Genomic DNA, 17,335 nt, shown 5'->3' with positions numbered 1-17,335 from the left:
CTTTCCAACCAATACAATTTCAGATCCCAGCAGGTAATTAAGGCAGCGGAGCTGTGGGATCACCTTTGCAACCAATGAGAATTCAGATCCCAGGAGGTAATGACGGCAGCGGGGCGGGTGTCAGAACCCTGAACTGTGGCTGTTTCTGGTGTCTTGCCCCGCGGACAGAGCGTGCTGGGGCCTCCGTGGTCCTCTGTGGGGTGAGTGGAGCGCATGAGCTGGGTGCTGCTGGGCCCTGGCTGGCTCCCCAGCCCGGGGTTTATGCAGGACTCGTTAGACAACTTGGAACCCAGAAAGCAGCACGAGGAGAACGGGATTGTGCCTTTCTGGATCCTTGGTGCTTCCCAGTCTCAGACACTGAGTAGGCTCTGAGGGGTCTCGCCGGGAAGACTTGCACAGTCGGCCCCCGGGATGGAGTGGGGCTGCAGCGGGTCTTGCAGGAGCTGGAAGTGGGGGTGAGTGTCTCGCAAGCGGGACCTTTCAAGTGGGCCCAGCAGGATGCATCTGTGGAAATGGTGCCACCTAACGCAGGGCTGCGGCCAGCAGGACCTGAAAGGCTACAGCGGGCTGTGTTTCTGCTCTCTCTCTCTCGAGTCTCTGCACGGTTTTCCTTGGTTTTTGTCTGTTTGGAGGACGCTTCCCCCTTTCTTGCGCTTACCTAGCCTTCTGAGCTTCTTTGTTGAGTACGACAAAGCCCTGAGAAGGCATTTTTATCGCATAATTGTGTTATCCTGGTGGCTGGATAAATGACCTGCAAATGTGGGTGACTCAGGAGCTCTGAGGGTGTTCAATATCCAAGACAGAGGTGGGAAGGAAATGTTCAGGCAGGCATCAGAGGATCTGTTCTCTGCTTCACACTGGGGCCCTGGTTTGCTGACAGTCTTCACACTCGATCCAAAATGGGGGATAATGAAGTCTCACGGATTCGGCTTCAGCTGAGAGCTGCCTCCAGCACAGTCTTGTGTGAGTAACAGTTTCTATGTTTGGTGCGAAGGGCGGGCGTCAGTCAGTTGATCTTATTTGTGGTGGTGCTTATGGTGGGTTTTCCGTAAGGAATGTAGACTTTATTAGCTTTGGCAAGGGAATCCTGAGTGATAAATTGGAAGAATGTCTCAGGAAATTCTGGAACCTCCAGTGAATCTGGAATCTGTATGAAATTGAGATTTGGATTCTCACGATTTCCTAATGCTACCCCGAAACCCAGTAGTTGAGACAGTCGTAGAGCTTCAGTTGTGCTGCCCCGGTTCCCCATTTTAAAAGGGACACGTTGCTTTCCTCTAGAATGTTCTGAGCTCTGAGTGCTGCCGGCAGAGTGACCAGCTCTCTGCATCAGAGGGGAAGCCAGGGCTGCGTTCACGGCGTCGCGGCAGCCGGGAGCTGACCCTGGACCTCAGGCACGTGTGAGGCTGACCATTTTCTGTAAACTCCAAGGGTGCAGTGTTCTCCTTGGCCGTTTACAGTCTTCTGAAGCTTTTGATGTGTCTGCACTTTGTAGATTTTTCAGAAGTAGACAGCCTTTTCCCACACCCTTGGGCTGAGTTTCGTCAGAGGCTGGTGTGTGGGAAGCACCACACCCACATTCTGACAGGGAAGACTCTGGTGCCCAACTGAGGTCAGAGTGGAAATTTGTTCTTCCTTCCCTCCAGTCTGGTCCAGCTGCTCCCTGCTTGGCCAGAAGAAAATCATGCTTATTCAAGTCGTAGGCAAACCCCCGAAGTCAAACATTTGTCTTTTTTCTTTAATATGCCCATTTAGTTTATATGGAATGATAGCTAGAGAAATGCCTTTTAGGGGAAAATTAATTTCCTTAATTACAGAGAACTTTTTGGATAAAAATCAGGAGGCTATTTTGTAATAAGATCTAGTTAAATACTACAGTGGAAAGCTCCTTATATTTGGTCTTACACTTGGGCCCTGTGTGCGTGTCCGCATGCTCGTGCTCATGACGCCAGGCGCAGATGTGAACTACAGGCACAGTACATACTTTCTGGTTGCTTTTTTGAACGTCTTAATTGCTTGACCTCTCCGACTCAAATGTTGAGTTATGTTGATTCTGTTCAGAATGTTTATCCCTCCGTCTAGGGTCCAGTCGTCTTTCAGGGAGGAACCGTCTTCCTCATCTCTGTCTCCTACAGTATTGTATATTTAATAGTCAAATATTTATAGGTTACATGGGTGACTGATCTGTTCATTAGGAGGAAAACAATGCCAATTTTCACATCATTATAATGGACTTGTTAAATGATTGTTAGTATAATGAAGTTTCCATGGCAAAAGAGGCTTTGCAGATGTGAGTGTAACGGACAGTGAGATGGCGGAGGACCCTGGGTTGTCCAGGCGGGTCCAGTGTCTTCACATGTGCCTTTTGAGAAGGCAGTACGAGGGTCTGCCTCAGAGGAGGAGACCTGAGGACGAGATAGAGGCCAGAGGGCTGTGGGGGTGAGGGCAAGTGTGGGGCAGGGGCAGGGTCCGGAGGGGTGCAGGACTGAGGCCGGGGCAGTGGTAGGAGGGGTGTGGGGCTGTGAGCCAAGCTGCATGGTGGCTTCTATGAATTGGGAGACTCCAGGCAGGAATACAAGCTACTGAGCCCTTGACTTCAGCCCTGGGACTCCTGACTCCCAGGGCTGAGAGGAGGTTTGCATTTGTGGTAATTTGTTGCAGCAGCAATAGGAAGCTACTGCATTGTATCTGTTCTTCACCTCCAAACCTTTGAAAAGTAACCCTGTTGTATTGGCCTTTTGTGTGCCCTAAATTCTAATGAGATGGTTTGTAGGAAATAATGGACACAAACGATGGCAGAACAAAAAGTTGGACAGAAGCAGTGTCTTCTGTGGTTCTGTAGTTTGGGTCTGGGAAGTTAGATTTCGGTCAGAGTGTGTGGTCTTGTTCAGCGTATACCTGGAGTACTTGTTCAGAGCTCCTGGGGGAGTGGTCTTTAACACTGTTAGGATTAAAACTCCAAGCACATCAGGGCCAGAGTTCCTGAGTCAGTGTTAGGCGACCTTTGAATAAGAGTTGGCATGTAGAGTCTGCCCACTTTACTAGTATGAAGAAGCAAAATCTTTTTTTTTTTTTTATTTTTTGAGATGGCGTCTCGTTCTATCACCCAGACTGGAGTACAGTGGCGAGGCCTCGGCTCACTGCAAACTCCGCCGCCTGTGCTCAAGTGAGTCTCCTGCTTCAGCCTCCAAATTGCATGATTTATTTTCCTGTTTTATATACTTAGTATGTGAAAACTCTGCAAACTTTATTAATACAAATGACATGCCAGAACTTAGGAGAATCTGGTATTTTCCCATGCAAATTAGTAGTGATGTGGAATTCCTGGGCTGATTTGGTTTTATAAGACATGGGGCAGATTCTTTGCCTTATTTCCGTGGAACTAACAATTGTTAATCACCCAGCACTCTTACCTCCCCCAACAGCTCAGGTGAGGGGGGTGTTACCCCCACTGTCGTGATGAGAGGCAGGAGACTGAGGCTTAGATGAGCAGGTGACACATTACTGTCCAGCCCCACCCACCCTGTAGTTTCCTGCCATGGCTCAGCTGTCTTCCTGCAAGAAAGGACAGACACCCTGGTGCTGGGTAGAATTCCTTGTGAACCCCTTTCCATCCTCCAGGGAGTTCTTGCTTTACAGTGGTGGCTCATGGGGAGTCCTCTGGCCCACTGAGAAAGTGACTCATGTTGTGACATTACTGTCTCTGTCCGGCTGCTGTCGATTGGGTGATTTGTAAAGAGACATTTATTGCTCACAGCTCTGGAAGCTGGAAAGTCCAAGGTCAAGGCAGTCCAAGGTCAAGGCACCTGCACATCTGGTGCCCCAGGGCCTGTGGCTCACAGACGGCAGCATCTCGCCGGGTCTTGCGTGGCAGCGGTCATCTCGTCAGAACTCACGTGGTGGAGGAGCAGGAGGGCTCCTCCAGGCCTCCCAAGAAGGACACCAACCCTGGTCCTGAGAGCAGGACCTCCCAAAGGCCACACCTCTTAATGTATCCCTTCGGAGATGGTTTCAGCATGAGGTTTTGGGGACATTCAGGCCAGAGCCATTGCTCTGCTGGGGTGTTAGGGCTGCATGGCATCATTACTGCAGCAGAGCCACAGCTTCTTATCTGCATTTGCTGCAGGAGAAGGACGCAGGTGCCTGTGCAAGTTGGGGTTCGGTGCAAGAAGTGGAGACCCTCTGGGAATCTTAGCAGGAGGAACTTAAGGACTTTGAGAACTGACACCTTAGGACTGTAGTTTTCTTCAGACTGTAAAAACCTTGGTGTGTGATAATACTGAACATTGCCTGAGCCCTGTGATCCTTCAAAACAGTGATGGTTAAGACATTCCCCTTCCCCACAACTGCGCCCCCACTTTTACTTCAAGAAGCCCGTTCCCATGTGGCTTAGGCTGACTGGTGGGATGACCATTTACCGAGGACAAGACCAGGTACAGGCCTTCAAACCCCCCTTCTCTGCCTTATAAGTGATTAGCTAAACTGCCTGTTCCCACTGATCAATCACTTCCCACCTTGAAATGGTTCTTCGTGGTGCATTTGCGCCTAGGGGGATGGACTTGTCTTTGACTGTCGCCTTCCACAGAGGACAGTTAGGGTGGGCAGGAAAGAATTCTCTGCTACAGGTCTGCATTCCTGGCTGTTTCCAGAAGTGGGAATTCTGGTGCCCTGGAGTGTGGGAATGGATTTCTAGTGTCCCAGCTTCAGGTGGAGTTGAAATTGAGTGAGGCAACCCACCACACCCATCTGGAGCCAGGGACTAGAGCCATTTTTAAAGTGGCAGTTTCTCCATAAGATTACCCAAAAAATGCGCTCAGCACGTTTCTTTCTTTCTCATATGCATTTGGCCATCTAAAATGGGAATGGTGGTTTTTTGAAGCATGGATGTAGTTTTAAATTTTGAGTATTGTAAACCTTAATGTAGCTTCTTAAAATGTTTGCCTGATTATCTGGAGATTTACTAAACCTTTGGAGTGGTAATAATGAGTTGATCTATATGACTTTGCTTTCTATGATGCAATGAAAGTACTCTAATTAAAACCTCTGCAGTTGGGTCAGCACGCGATTGGCCAAAACAAATTCTGCTTTTTGGGTTTCTTTAACCAAACAAGGGAGTAGAGTGTAGGCTGAAGTGGCAAATTCATTTCAGAGCACGCCAGAGCCCTCGTGACACCACAGAGCCACACCTAGGAAGATGTGGTTTCTGTAACAAGCTTTGGAAAACCAAAGTTCAACTTAATTATCCAACTTTGTTACAGAAAAAGCTTAGACCAGATGGCCAAAGACCTGATTGTTTCATGGTTGAGACATGGTTATAAAATTGCCCTTACTTGGTGCCAATCAGTGTTGGTCCACAGTGATACTCCTCCAACCTCACTGAATAGTTTGGAGACTGATATGAGACTGTGAAAATCTCCTTAAGGTGAAAAGGTCTCTGGAGCACCTGGGAATATCTGCACACCCGTGGCCATTCCCCTATAAGATGGAAAGGACGGCTGGGTCACGCGGGAGCATCCGCACACCCGTGGCCGTCCTCTTTAAGACGGAAAGGGCTGCTGGGGTGCCCCGCAATGTCTGCACACCCGCGGCCATTGTGGCTGTCCCCCTTTCTGCTCAGTCACCTCTGTGTCCCCGCATTCAGGCTTTGGGACACTCATGAACAGCTCGTACCCTGGGCTGGTGAGGAAAGAGTGGGAGGTTGTTCTGAGGCTCTGTCACTGTCTGCCCTGTCATGAGCTGGGCAAGGCAGTGGCAGTGACCCTGGAGGAGTCTGGTCAGTGAGGGCTCCGGCAGGAAGTGCTGAGGCTTGAGGTGGCTCTGCCAGTCGTCACCAAATGTCTTCCCTCTTATTTCCATGATTCCTTCTAGTTCTGCACCTTGCACTGCAGAGTCTCTGTGTGTCTATAAATACACATGAGTTACGATACAGGTGTCTCTTTCCCCTCTTTCAGGGGCTGGGCCCAGGGAGTGAAGTGCAAGACTCCCTTACTGCTGGATGCCCACCAGCACGAGGCACTGCCTGCCCTGCTGACGAATGCCTACAGCGAGTCCTGGAAGCCTCCTTCTGAGCACCTGGCCTGTTGACGGTGTATACGGGAGACAACGGAGCTCCCCTTGCCCCACCCTGAGCAGAGACTGGGGAGGCGGGGGCAGCACTGCCCCCATGGTGCATCCTTGGTGCATGGAGGAAAGTCTGTTTAGCCGGGCGAGGTGGCGGGCGCCTGTAGTCCCAGCTACTCGGGAGGCTGAGGCAGGAGAATGGCGTAAGCCCGGGAGGCGGAGCTTGCAGTGAGCTGAGATCCGGCCACTGCACTCCAGCCTGGGCGACAGAGTGAGACTCTGTCTCAAGAAAAAAAAAGAAAAAAAAAACACAGCCCATCCTCTCAAAAGCAGGGTGACAACCACATTTACTTCTGGAATCTTAAGAAAGGGCCTGTCTCTTTGAGAGAAGAATGTGGCATGAATGTGTGTACCTCCTTTGTTTTTTTTGAGACAGTTTCCCTCTGTCACCCAGGCTGGAGTGCGGTGGTGCAATCTCAGCTCACTGCAAGCTCTGCCTCCCGGGTTCATGCAATTCTCCAGCCTCAGCCTCCCAAGTAGCTGGGACTACAGGCACCCGCCACCACGCCTGGCTAATTGTTTGTATTTTTAGTAGAGACGGGGTTTCACCGTGTTAGCCAGGATGGTCTCGGTTTCCTGATCTCTTGATCTGTCCACTTCGGCCTCCCAAAGTGCTGGGATCATAGGTGTGAGCCACCGCGCTGGGCCGTATGTGTGTACCTCTTTACAAGTCTTGCCCGATCTTTGCATTGAAAAATTATTGAAAACCTTAAGGATGTAACTGACAAGATCTTTATAGATTTCTCCAAGTAAAAATTTGGAAAAGTGAAGTGAACCCATAATTTGTTTTATTTCTGAGTCCCACACTTGGATTTTTAAATGTGGGCAAAACATCTGTATGTTCTTCAGCCTGATTTCCGTGGAATCGTGAAAGAAACGTGCTGAAGTTGCCGTGCGGATTTTGTTATGTGGCGGTGACAAGTGGGGCTGGTCATTAAACAACTGGAGGGATCCCTATCCTTTCTGTGCTCTTGTTGGACACTAGGCACGTGCTTGGGTGTTTTCTGTGTGTGTGGACAAGATGAGGACAGAATTTCCAGATTCACACGGTGGTATCTTCTCCCTTTTCTGTTAAAACGTGTCTTCTGCTGCTTCTACATAGACCAAGTGTTTCTTTCTCTTGCCTGTCTACAGAAACGCTGTTTAACAAAAACTGCATTGTAAGCATGTGAAGCTGAATTCCACATGATAAAGCAGATAGAGATGACTGAGTATACTGTTTTGTGGAAGGAAGGTTTAAAATGATTTTTAGCTTTTTCCCTGAAATAGGGAATACTTTTAACTTTTTCCCTGAGATAGGGAATAATGAAATGGGAAAATAATTAAATTTTCCCATATAATTGTTAGATTATATTTAATTATTAGATTATTCATGTATTGCAAGGGAAAAGGGAACTAGATCATCCCATGTACCCAAATGAAAATTTAAAGGGTATGGGCGAGTTCATTTGAACTCCTTTAATTTGTTTTTGTTTGTTTGTTTTTGACAGTCTCACTCGGTTTCTCAGGCTGGGTGCAGTAGTACAATGACAGCTCTCTGCAACCCCAACCTTCTAGGCTCAAGTGATTCTCCTGCCTCAGCCTCCCCAACTGCTGGGATTTACAGGCGTTAACCACCACACACAGCTTATCACCTCTTGGAGACTAGCTATGAGTTTGGGCATTCACTGAACTATATTTTGGTTAATTCTCAAAGTTTGTCACTGTTTATCTTTAATTTGCTAAAAATCTACATATATTGTAAAATGAGTTACATTTCCTTAGCATTCACGGATTCCCTGTTAGTGGGGCAGAGACGCAGAAGGGCAGAAGGCATTCGGACGTCATCAGGTTTGCAGTTGAGTGCTTTCCCCGAACACACTGGAGCTCTGGGCTCTGTGGCCCCACGGGGGTCCTCTGTCCACTGAGGGGGCCAGGTTACCTGGGAGGTCCCTCCAGCCTCTGCAATTTTGCCCTTTTCAGGTTAACATCTCATCGTTGTCCTGGACAGCACTGCCTTTCGTTCACTGACCCATGAGTGAACAGCTGGTCAGTGGCCAGTGCTGCTTCCTTCAGCTGGGAGGTGGTGATGTGATAACACTTCCGTGGAAATTGGTTCTTGGTGTATTAAGGGTTCAGTTGTATGTTTATTTTTAATCTGCACCTCTGAATTGGTCTTTTGGTTGCAAAGAGATTGCTTACTGGATTTGTTTCTGAATATTTGGTGGATAACAGGAGAACCTTGCTTATCTGTGTGTTCATTTAATGTGTTTTTGCCAGGCATTTATATGGGTGTGTTAGCCCCTAGCCCACTTTCTGTGTGTGGTGGAGTCATTGAAATCATTTGTGTGAAGTCTCTCTTCTATCAAGGCTAGAGGACGTGGGGTGGTGTCTCCCTAAACTAGAGGGAAATGGCATTGTTCTGCCCTCCTCCCTGGGAACGCTGGTGTTTCCAGGTCTCTGAACTTGGCTCCCACACTGGGAGAGTGGCTGTGGCTTCTGGAGCCCGTTTTGGGCGGGACTGACTCCTTCATTTGCTTTATTCCCCACCGTCTTTGCTGCTTTGTGACGCAGGGATGAGGGAGTTGGGCCCGGGGGCCTTGCCTGTGCCTGAAGGGCCCGATGCAGAAAACTCCTGGTGGGAAGGATGTTCCTTGAGGGCAGCTTTTGGAGTCTCTTCCTACTTTTAACTAAGAAGCAGCTATTCACATGGTTCTATTCTGCTGGTGTGTTTCAAAATAATTGGTGTAGAGTTGCGAAGATGTCCGAGACACCCATGATCCACTCCGGGCCAGTGCCGGGCATTGTGCTCAGATGCCTTCAGACCACATTCACATGCCAAAGATTCTTGCTTGGTTATTCTCAAACTTAAGAGAATCTAAAACGCGAGCCACGGTATGGATTTTCTCTTGAGCCCCCATGACTTTGCCTTGTATTTTGGGCATGAATGACTTCATCAAGGGGAAAGAATTTGAGGAAGGAGCCTCTGAGGCTAGGAGGGGGTGGGAAGGGGTGGGGGGAAGAGGAGGGAAAAGGAGCTGTAGAGGGAGGAACCAGGCTGGGGCTGGGGCGTCTCCCCATGATGCTCCCCCACCCCTGGCGCGAGGCCCCAGGGACTGACTGATTTTCCCACAAGAAATGTGTATAATTGCGTGTCTGTTTTGTGGGCTGGCCATTTGGATTGAGGGAATGTCTGTGTTGTGATTCCTTATTGATTCGAAGGTTGGAAAGGTTTGTGCTCAATACAGGGGTCTCTTGGTGCTATGGGAAATGTGATCGCAGCTGCCTTCTGGGTGGGGAGAGCCCTCGAGGCCATCAGTGGTGGCCGGTGTCGGCCTTCGCTTCCCTGGGTGAGCTGCCCTCAGGGTGGGAAGGGAGGCCCTCGGTGGTGGCCGCTGTTGGCCTTCGCCTCCCTGGGTGAGGGCTGCTCCATCCCCGGCTCTCCGACTCCTTGCCTGGCACCTTCCTCGTTGGGGGCCGTGATCCATCAACTTTGTCCACGCGTGTCCTGCAGACTAGTGCTGACTGCAGGTTGAGGAGTGGTCAGAGGAGGCCAGAGGAGGCCCTCGTGATGCAAAGCTAAACGTTTAATGATGGCGCTGCTGAGTGCATGAGCCACGTCAGCCCAAGAGTCTGAGTAAGAGGAAACCGCGGGGTGGAGGGAAGACTGGACAGATGGGTGCTTTCCTCGGCCCCTGGGAGCACGGCCATGTCCACGCTCAGACCTCCTGGTTTCTCCCATATTTCCATAAATAGCAAGGGAAGGATATGGGGGCACCCAGGGACCTCAGGGGTATAAGCTGTGTCCTCGCGTGTCCCCAGCTGTGGCCAGTGACGTTATTCTCTTTAACCTCAGGCTTATTTTCTATAAAAACACAAAGGGACAGAAGTAGTTCAAGGGCCTGTAAAGACTTACGTAATTGTTAATAGGCCTACTTTTATGCTTTCTTATGTATTAAGAGCAAATCATGAAACAAACTCATTTCTGTTTGAAGAAATCTTTACTGCTCTCATTTTTGTGGCAAGCAGCCTTGATTCTTTGCTTAGTGAGCGTTAGTGCCCTCCTGCCCAGTGCTGCTGCCTGGCGTGTCCTCGCACACACCTCTGTCCATTGGTCTCCGTTCACCTTTCCGCCTAGAATTGTAGGAGGGGCGCTGGGATCTTAGGGCTAGAAAGAAACCCTGAAGACCACTTTTAGGGGCGACTTTTAGTCAGGGCTTCCAGAGAGACAGCCAGCCAGGTGTGCGTGTGTCTCCAGGGCGAGGCCTGCTGCAGGGGCTACAGAGTCCAAGAAGCCCCAGGACCCACAGCCTGCAAGCTATAGTCCTGAGAGGGTGTGGCTTGAAGACTTGAGAAGCGGAGGTTGCAGATCCGACCAGGGTCTGAGGAGCTGAGACCCAGGAGCACGGGCTGCAGAAGACAGATGTCACTGGCCCATCAGCCAGAGAGGTGGAGTGAACCCAGTTTTCCCCGCCTTGCTGTTTTACTCGGGCCCTGGGGGGATAGGGTGGTGCCCCCCACACCGGCGAGGATGGGTCTCCACTCAGTCCAGAGACAAACATGCATCTCACACAGAAATAATGCAGAACCAGCCATCTGGGCACCCCGGGCATGCTCAGGTTGATGCACAAAACCAATGCCGCGCGTGGCCCTGACATCTGCGTGTTCGCATCACTCCACACACATTGCTCAGTCATCGCCTTGGTGAGTTTGTAAGCTCGTTGTGTGGTTCTGGGGCTCTTTGTCCCTGGTGATGAGAGGCTCCCCACTGTCCCAGCTCAGGTATGGAAGGTGATGGCACCAGCGGCTCCTTGTTTCTCAGACACCTGAGTGGGTGCTCTGTGCAGCCAGTTCAACCTGCAGCAGCATCTGTTTCCTATGCCGATTCCATTCGGAGTATGTGCCTCCCTTCTGTTGAGGGTGCAGCCTTCTTTCAGGGAAGAACTGTGTCCTGTTCGCCTATATCGCCTGTGGTGTATCTCATGGCTGAATAAGTAGCTATAGGATACCTCGGTGGCTGAATGATAGGTTCATTGGAAGGAAAACTTTATATTTTTTTTTCTTTTTGGGATGGAGTTTCACACTCAACGCCCAGGCTGACGTGCAATGGCACGATCTTGGCTCATTGCAAACTCTCCCTCCCGGGTTCAAGTGATTCTCCTCCCTCAGCCTCCCAAGTAACTGGGGCTACAGGCTTCCGCCACCATGCCTGGCTAATTTTCGTATTTTCGTTAGAGAAGGGGTTTCACCATGTTGGCCAGGCTGGTCTTAAACTCTTGACCTCAGGTGATGCGCCCACCTCGGCCACCCAAAGTGCTGGGATTACGGCCATGAGCCCCTGCACCCAGGAACTTAATACCGTTTTTTTTTTTCCTTTAAATCGTAATGGGCTTGTTAAATGCTTACGTTTTTTTTTTTTTTAATTTATTATTATTATACTTTAAGTTCTAAGGTACATGTGCATAACGTGCAGGTTTGTTACATATGTATACTTGTGCCTTGTTGGTGTGCTGCACCCATCAACTCGTCAGCACCCATCAACTCGTCATTTACATCGGGTATAACTCCCAATGCAATCCCTCCCCCCTCCCCCCTCCCCATGATAGGCCCCGGTGTGTGATGTTCCCCTTCCCGAGTCCAAGTGATCTCATTGTTCAGTTCCCACCTATGAGTGAGAACATGCGGTGTTTGGTTTTCTCTTCTTGTGATAGTTTGCTAAGAAGGATGGTTTCCAGCTGCATCCATGTCCCTACAAAGGACACAAACTCATCCTTTTTGATGGCTGCATAGTATTCCATGGTGTATATGTGCCACATTTTCTTAATCCAGTCTGTCACTGATGGACATTTGGGTTGATTCCAAGTCTTTGCTATTGTGAATAGTGCCGCAATAAACATACGTGTGCATGTGTCTTTATAGCAGCATAATTTATAATCCTTTGGGTATATACCCAGTAATGGGATGGCTGGGTCATATGGTACATCTAGTTCTAGATCCTTGAGGAATCGCCATACTGTTTTCCATAATGGTTGAACTGGTTTACAATCCCACCAACAGTATAAAAGTGTTCCTATTTCTCCACATCCTCTCCAGCACCTGTTGTTTCCTGACTTTTTAATGATCGCCATTCTAACTGGTGTGAGATGGTATCTCATTGTGGTTTTGATTTGCATTTCTCTGATGGCCAGTGATGATGAGCATTTTTTCATGTGTCTGTTGGCTGTATGAATGTCTTCTTTTGAGAAATGTCTGTTCATATCCTTTGCCCACTTTTTGATGGGGTTGTTTGTTTTTTTCTTGTAAATTTGTTTGAGTTCTTTGTAGGTTCTGGATATTAGCCCTTTGTCAGATGAGTAGATTGCAAAAATTTTCTCCCATTCTGTAGGTTGCCTGTTCACTCTGATGGTAGTTTCTTTTGCTGTGCAGAAGCTCTTTAGTTTAATGAGATCCCATTTGTCAATTTTGGCTTTTGCTGCCGTTGCTTTTGGTGTTTTAGACATGAAATCTTTGCCCATGCCTATGTCCTGAATGGTACTACCTAGGTTTTCCTCTAGGATTTTTATGGTACTAGGTCTAACATTTAAGTCTCTAATCCATCTTGAATTAATTTTCGTATGAAAAAACTGCTTTAAAGTTCATATGGAACCAAAAAAGAGCCCGCATCTCCAAGACAATCCTAAGTCAAAAGAACAAAGCTGGAGGCATCACGCTACCTGACTTCAAACTCTACTACAAGGCTACAGTAACCAAAACAGCATGGTACTGGTACCAAAACAGAGATATAGACCAATGGAACAGAACAGAGTCCTGAGAAATAATACCACACATCTACAGCCATCTGATCTTTGACAAACCTGAGAGAAACAAGAAATGGGGAAAGGATTCCCTATTTAATAAATGGTGCTGGGAAAATTGGCTAGCCATAAGTAGAAAGCTGAAACTGGATCCTTTCCTTACTCCTTATACGAAAATTAAATGCTTACGTTAATGTTTATTTTTAAAAATGTTATCTGTGACCTTTCAGCTTTTCATAGCACTTCTCGTGTGAATATTTTAAAAAGGCCCTTTAGTCGTGGGGGAGAAGGAGGTTATCCCTTTCAGCAGAGGGAGATGGAAGAACAGGCCCTGGTGGGTCTGAGCACAGGCAGTCACCCCAGCCTTGGTGCTTGCTTAGGTCTGTTCTCCGTTCACCGTAGCCGCATCCACTCTCATTGTCAGCTTAAAAATAAGCTTTTTCCTCTTTCTAATCGGAACAGTTAGTTTGTTAACCGTCACATTAAGGTATCGAGAATGATGGCTTTCAGGCCTCAGATATGACACAAGTAATAAATGCAGCTGACCCTGAACAACATGGGTTTTGAGCTTCGAAGGATCACTTATGTTAATTTTTTTTCCAACCAAACCCTTACTGAAAAAACCTGGCTTTGTGGAGGGCCGACGTTTCCTACATGTGGTTCCATAGGGTGGCCGTGGGGTCCTGTGGATATGTAGATTTGGGTAAACTCGGGGCGTGTTCTGGAATCCATGTCCCTGTGTATACAGAGGGACAATTGCAGCTTTTTAGAAGTTTGTGTCCTGCCTTGTCCTAAAAAGGTTCCAAGGTGGATGCAAAATTATTTCATTCCTTTGGTTTTCTTGGTGGGATATTGATGTTTATTCTTCAGTGTCTAATATCCTGAGTGAACAGAGTTACCGCTTCAGGAACAAAGCCAGTCTGGAAACACATATTGAGATATCCACCTTTTCTTCATGGTTTCACAAAAGGCCATGATCATATTTTATTCAGTTGAACTGTAGGAAACTGCCAATATTTGCTGTTTTTGGCCTACAAAATGGCAAGTTCGTACGATATTAAAAACAAAGGCTTCCTGGATGGGGAAAATAGGAATCGGTAAGAACCTGAAGTTCTCTGTCATGGCCTCTGAGTCACAGGTAAATAAACCTGCGTGAGGGGGAGTTGACTGTACAGTATTTTCCTTCTGTTTTGATACTGTCAGAAAAAGGTCAGTTCCAATGTGTTGGGTCCCTTTGCCTCAGCTTTGCTGCAGAAGGGACTTGCCATTATACCTCTTGTTCCCAGTGCCCAGGAGGCTGATGCCACATAGAAGACCTGCAGGTCGGTGGATGTGAAACAGGCATCGGACACGCTGTGCACCTTGGGACGCATCTGAGAAGTGTGTGCTTGCAGCAGATCTGAGGTGAGGGCGTGTTCCATCTCCTCTCCCTTCTCTGGCTTTGCAGGCCTTTGAAGTTGGTCCTGGAAGGTGAAATTAGTTAATGCTGATTTAAGCTCCAGGTCAAAGCCTGGGGGCCGAAGAGACCCGCCCTTCACTAGGAGTGTGAAGCATTGGGCCCTCCCATCAGGAGGCAGCAGGGACTCGAGAAAGCCCCACATGCCCTCCAGTTCCCTTATGTTGAAAGTTTTTGTACTCGGCCATGCCGGGTCATTTTGGGAGGTGAGTAGGGGATTCACATGGGGGTGTGCAGTATTCTTAGGTGTCAGGTGCGAGAGTTGAATTTGTAGAAGCTGTGCAGATAGGAAAGGGCCTGGCAGGGAGTGCTGTTTACACGGAGCCGATTTAACGCGAGGTCTGTGCTCTACCTGGGTCCGTGTCTGACTGCTGTCTCCCAGTCTGCAACAGGACGTTGACGTGACTTGGCGCCATCGTCCCACTCTGTGTAGATGTCTGAGGATCTGTGCGCAGCTGCTCTGTGAGAATGCGTTGTGATAATGAACTGAGAAACAGTGAACAAACCCTGAATTGGTTAGCACTGGTTCCACGGCCACTTCTGCTGTGGTTGGAGTCATTCATAATAAAGTGTGCTGGACTGCTATGCAGAGCTCTGAATTTCAGAGGCCCTTTAACTTGGCAGCTAACCAGTCGCTTCCTTCAGAAGACATTTGAGTCCCCTTTACCTACCAGGGTGACCCTGGGAGTTTGAAGATGAGTGAGACAAGCCCTCTGTGTCCTGTGGATTTTACTGTCCAGAGGGGAGACAGATGTGGATGGTGAAGGAGGCCCTATCAGAGGTCAGTGCACGTCAGTTTTATTTCTTCAGCACTTGCTGTGTTCAGGGGGTGCCCCGGGCCATGTGCAGAGCATCTGGGGACCCTGCCCATGGCATCCCAGGCACAGCTAGCATCTGCGCCATCTTCATACTTGGCCTGAGTTTTGGGGAAGTACCGAGGATGGCTTCTGCCTTTGCTGGAGAGAGTTGGAAGTCAGGGCAGCCCTCCACAAGGAGATGATCGCCAGCTGATTCCTCAAGAAAGAGAGGTGGTCCCCACATGGGTAGAGCAGGGCAGCATGTACAGACCTGGGTGTGGGTCTGGGGCATGTGCATCTGAGTGGGTTCTGCTGGGAGACAGCAGGGGTGAGGTGTGAAGGCAAGTTGGAATTTACAGGATAAATTATCACTAAGGCGATGCCTGGAAAACATAAAATTGGGACTCTCTGGGGTAAACGTGGACTTAGGGTGACCCTGGGCGTGGGTGTTTTCAGGCTCTGAAGGCAGAGATTTAGGAAATTGGGGCAGAGCTGAGCCCCAGACGAGGATGAAGACCACCCTTGGGATGTTGAATGAGACAGGGGTGGAAACCCAGTGAATGTCCTGGGGGGTCAGTCCAGCAGGCAGGCAGCAGAGGAGACCGGTGTCCTCAAAGGCCCCTTGGGCCTACCTCTCAAAGTGCTGGGATGACAGGCATGAGCCACTGCTCCCTGCTGATACTTTTAAAATTTCTAAGCTACTCTCTCTCATACCCACTCCCGTATTTTTTTAAAAAAACCAGGTTTATGGCTATATTTTTTCCAAGGGAACCAAACAGTTACCTGTTTGAAGTACAAATAACACCGTGTTTAAAAACCGAAAATGCCACTTTGCATAGAAGTTTCCAAATACCCAGTTGGTTTGAGCCTTGCATTGCAGTGTCACTACCTGCTCTTAAATTTCTACCCGATGTATAGATAGCGAGACAGGGACGGCTCGTACATCTTCAGGTTTCAGTTCTACTACCTTGGGCTATATTTTCATTTATTTTGGCACAACTGTGGGTGTGGCAAGCAATGCCAGGGTATTTATTTTGAAGCGTGTCCAATAACAGTTGGGAAGATTTTCACATTTTTAGAATTTTCATAGTAATAGTTATAATTTACAAAGAATTTAAAATTGTGTAGTCATTATTTTGCTTTTTTCTAGATGTGCCCCGAAACAGGGTTGCTAACTATCATTCTACATCACAGGATTAATAACAGTACCCTTTTGGAGCAGATGCCTGTAATCAAGGAATTCTGCCTAGTCAGTTCACTTTAAGCGTGTTTAAAAGGTTGTCTTTATCCTAGTTGGCACCTGTGGCTATAGTTTGTTTTCACTGCTGAAGAATATTCCACGATGGAAGCCGTAATTCATCTGTTTTTCATATCGGTGGACATTTGGATTATTTTGGGTGGGTGTGTATGTCTATTCAGCCTTCATTTTTTCAGGATTTTTTGTAGAAGATAATGTAACAGTGTAACATCCTCTGCTAGGGAGCCAACACGAACCCTGATTACAGCCACACAGACTCTCACACAGACTCTCAGGCCTTGTTACCAACACACAGAACCATTTTCTTAAGTTGAAACACAGTAGCAGAACCTGAAGCCATGTGAACGGTTCCTCCGATCTTACACTTGGAATTCACTTTTTATTACTATGTCTGCTAATTAGGAAGCATATCAATTATACAGAAATCTGAGAATGTAAAATTATACGTTTATAACAGAAAAAACCTTATTTAATAGCCCAGAACACATGGCTATGTTTTTCCCTCATGCCCCACCACTGTTTTCTTTGCTTGAAATGGGAAATGACACTTGAATGCGGTTTTCTAGCGACTGTTAGCCTGGCATAGTTCTTCAGAGACAGAGGATGTAAAGCACATGGAGAATTTCTGTTTGTGGAAAGTGATTTCCCGGTCGCCTCATTCAGGCTGCCGCCGCCTTCCCCTCTGGCCGCCTGCATCGTGGGACGTCTGAGAAGGTCCCTGTTTCATCCTCTGGAAATTCTGAAAAGGAAGGAGAGGAGGGTGTACAGGGTGTGGTGCATTTGTGTTGGTCTTCCAGCTTTTATTTGGAGTCTCCGCTACCTTGGTTCCTGCCTTTATGTCCCTAGCTCGTGGCTTCATCCTTGTGTCTAACTCACAGGCAGACAGATGGAAAGGGAAGTTGTATTCAGCCAACAGCTTGATCTTATTCTC

At 48.2% G+C, this 17,335-nt stretch overlaps 1 protein-coding gene across 13 annotated transcripts in view; it reads left to right on the top strand.

Annotated features, from left to right (window-relative positions):
- The window catches only part of LOC139361655 (disco-interacting protein 2 homolog C-like), a 230,607-nt gene that overhangs the window by 66,303 nt on the left and 146,969 nt on the right, over positions 1–17,335 (top strand). For 2 of the 13 annotated variants that reach the window (XM_071090410.1, XM_071090397.1), the window contains exon 2: positions 14,180–14,297. The exons of 9 other annotated variants lie outside the window; for them this stretch is intronic. The gene's annotated coding sequence lies outside the window, so the exon portion shown is untranslated. Of the gene's footprint in view, positions 1–14,179; positions 14,298–14,835; positions 15,131–17,335 lie in introns of those variants that run through there. 2 more of the 13 variants (XM_071090399.1, XM_071090398.1) reach the window with 2 other exon arrangements.

The sequence above is a fragment of the Macaca nemestrina genome, unplaced genomic scaffold (genome assembly GCF_043159975.1).
Source record: "Macaca nemestrina isolate mMacNem1 unplaced genomic scaffold, mMacNem.hap1 Scaffold_87, whole genome shotgun sequence".
NCBI lineage: Eukaryota > Metazoa > Chordata > Mammalia > Primates > Cercopithecidae > Macaca > Macaca nemestrina.
Note: the sequence above shows the minus strand (reverse complement) of the source record. Positions and strands in the feature narration are given on the sequence as shown.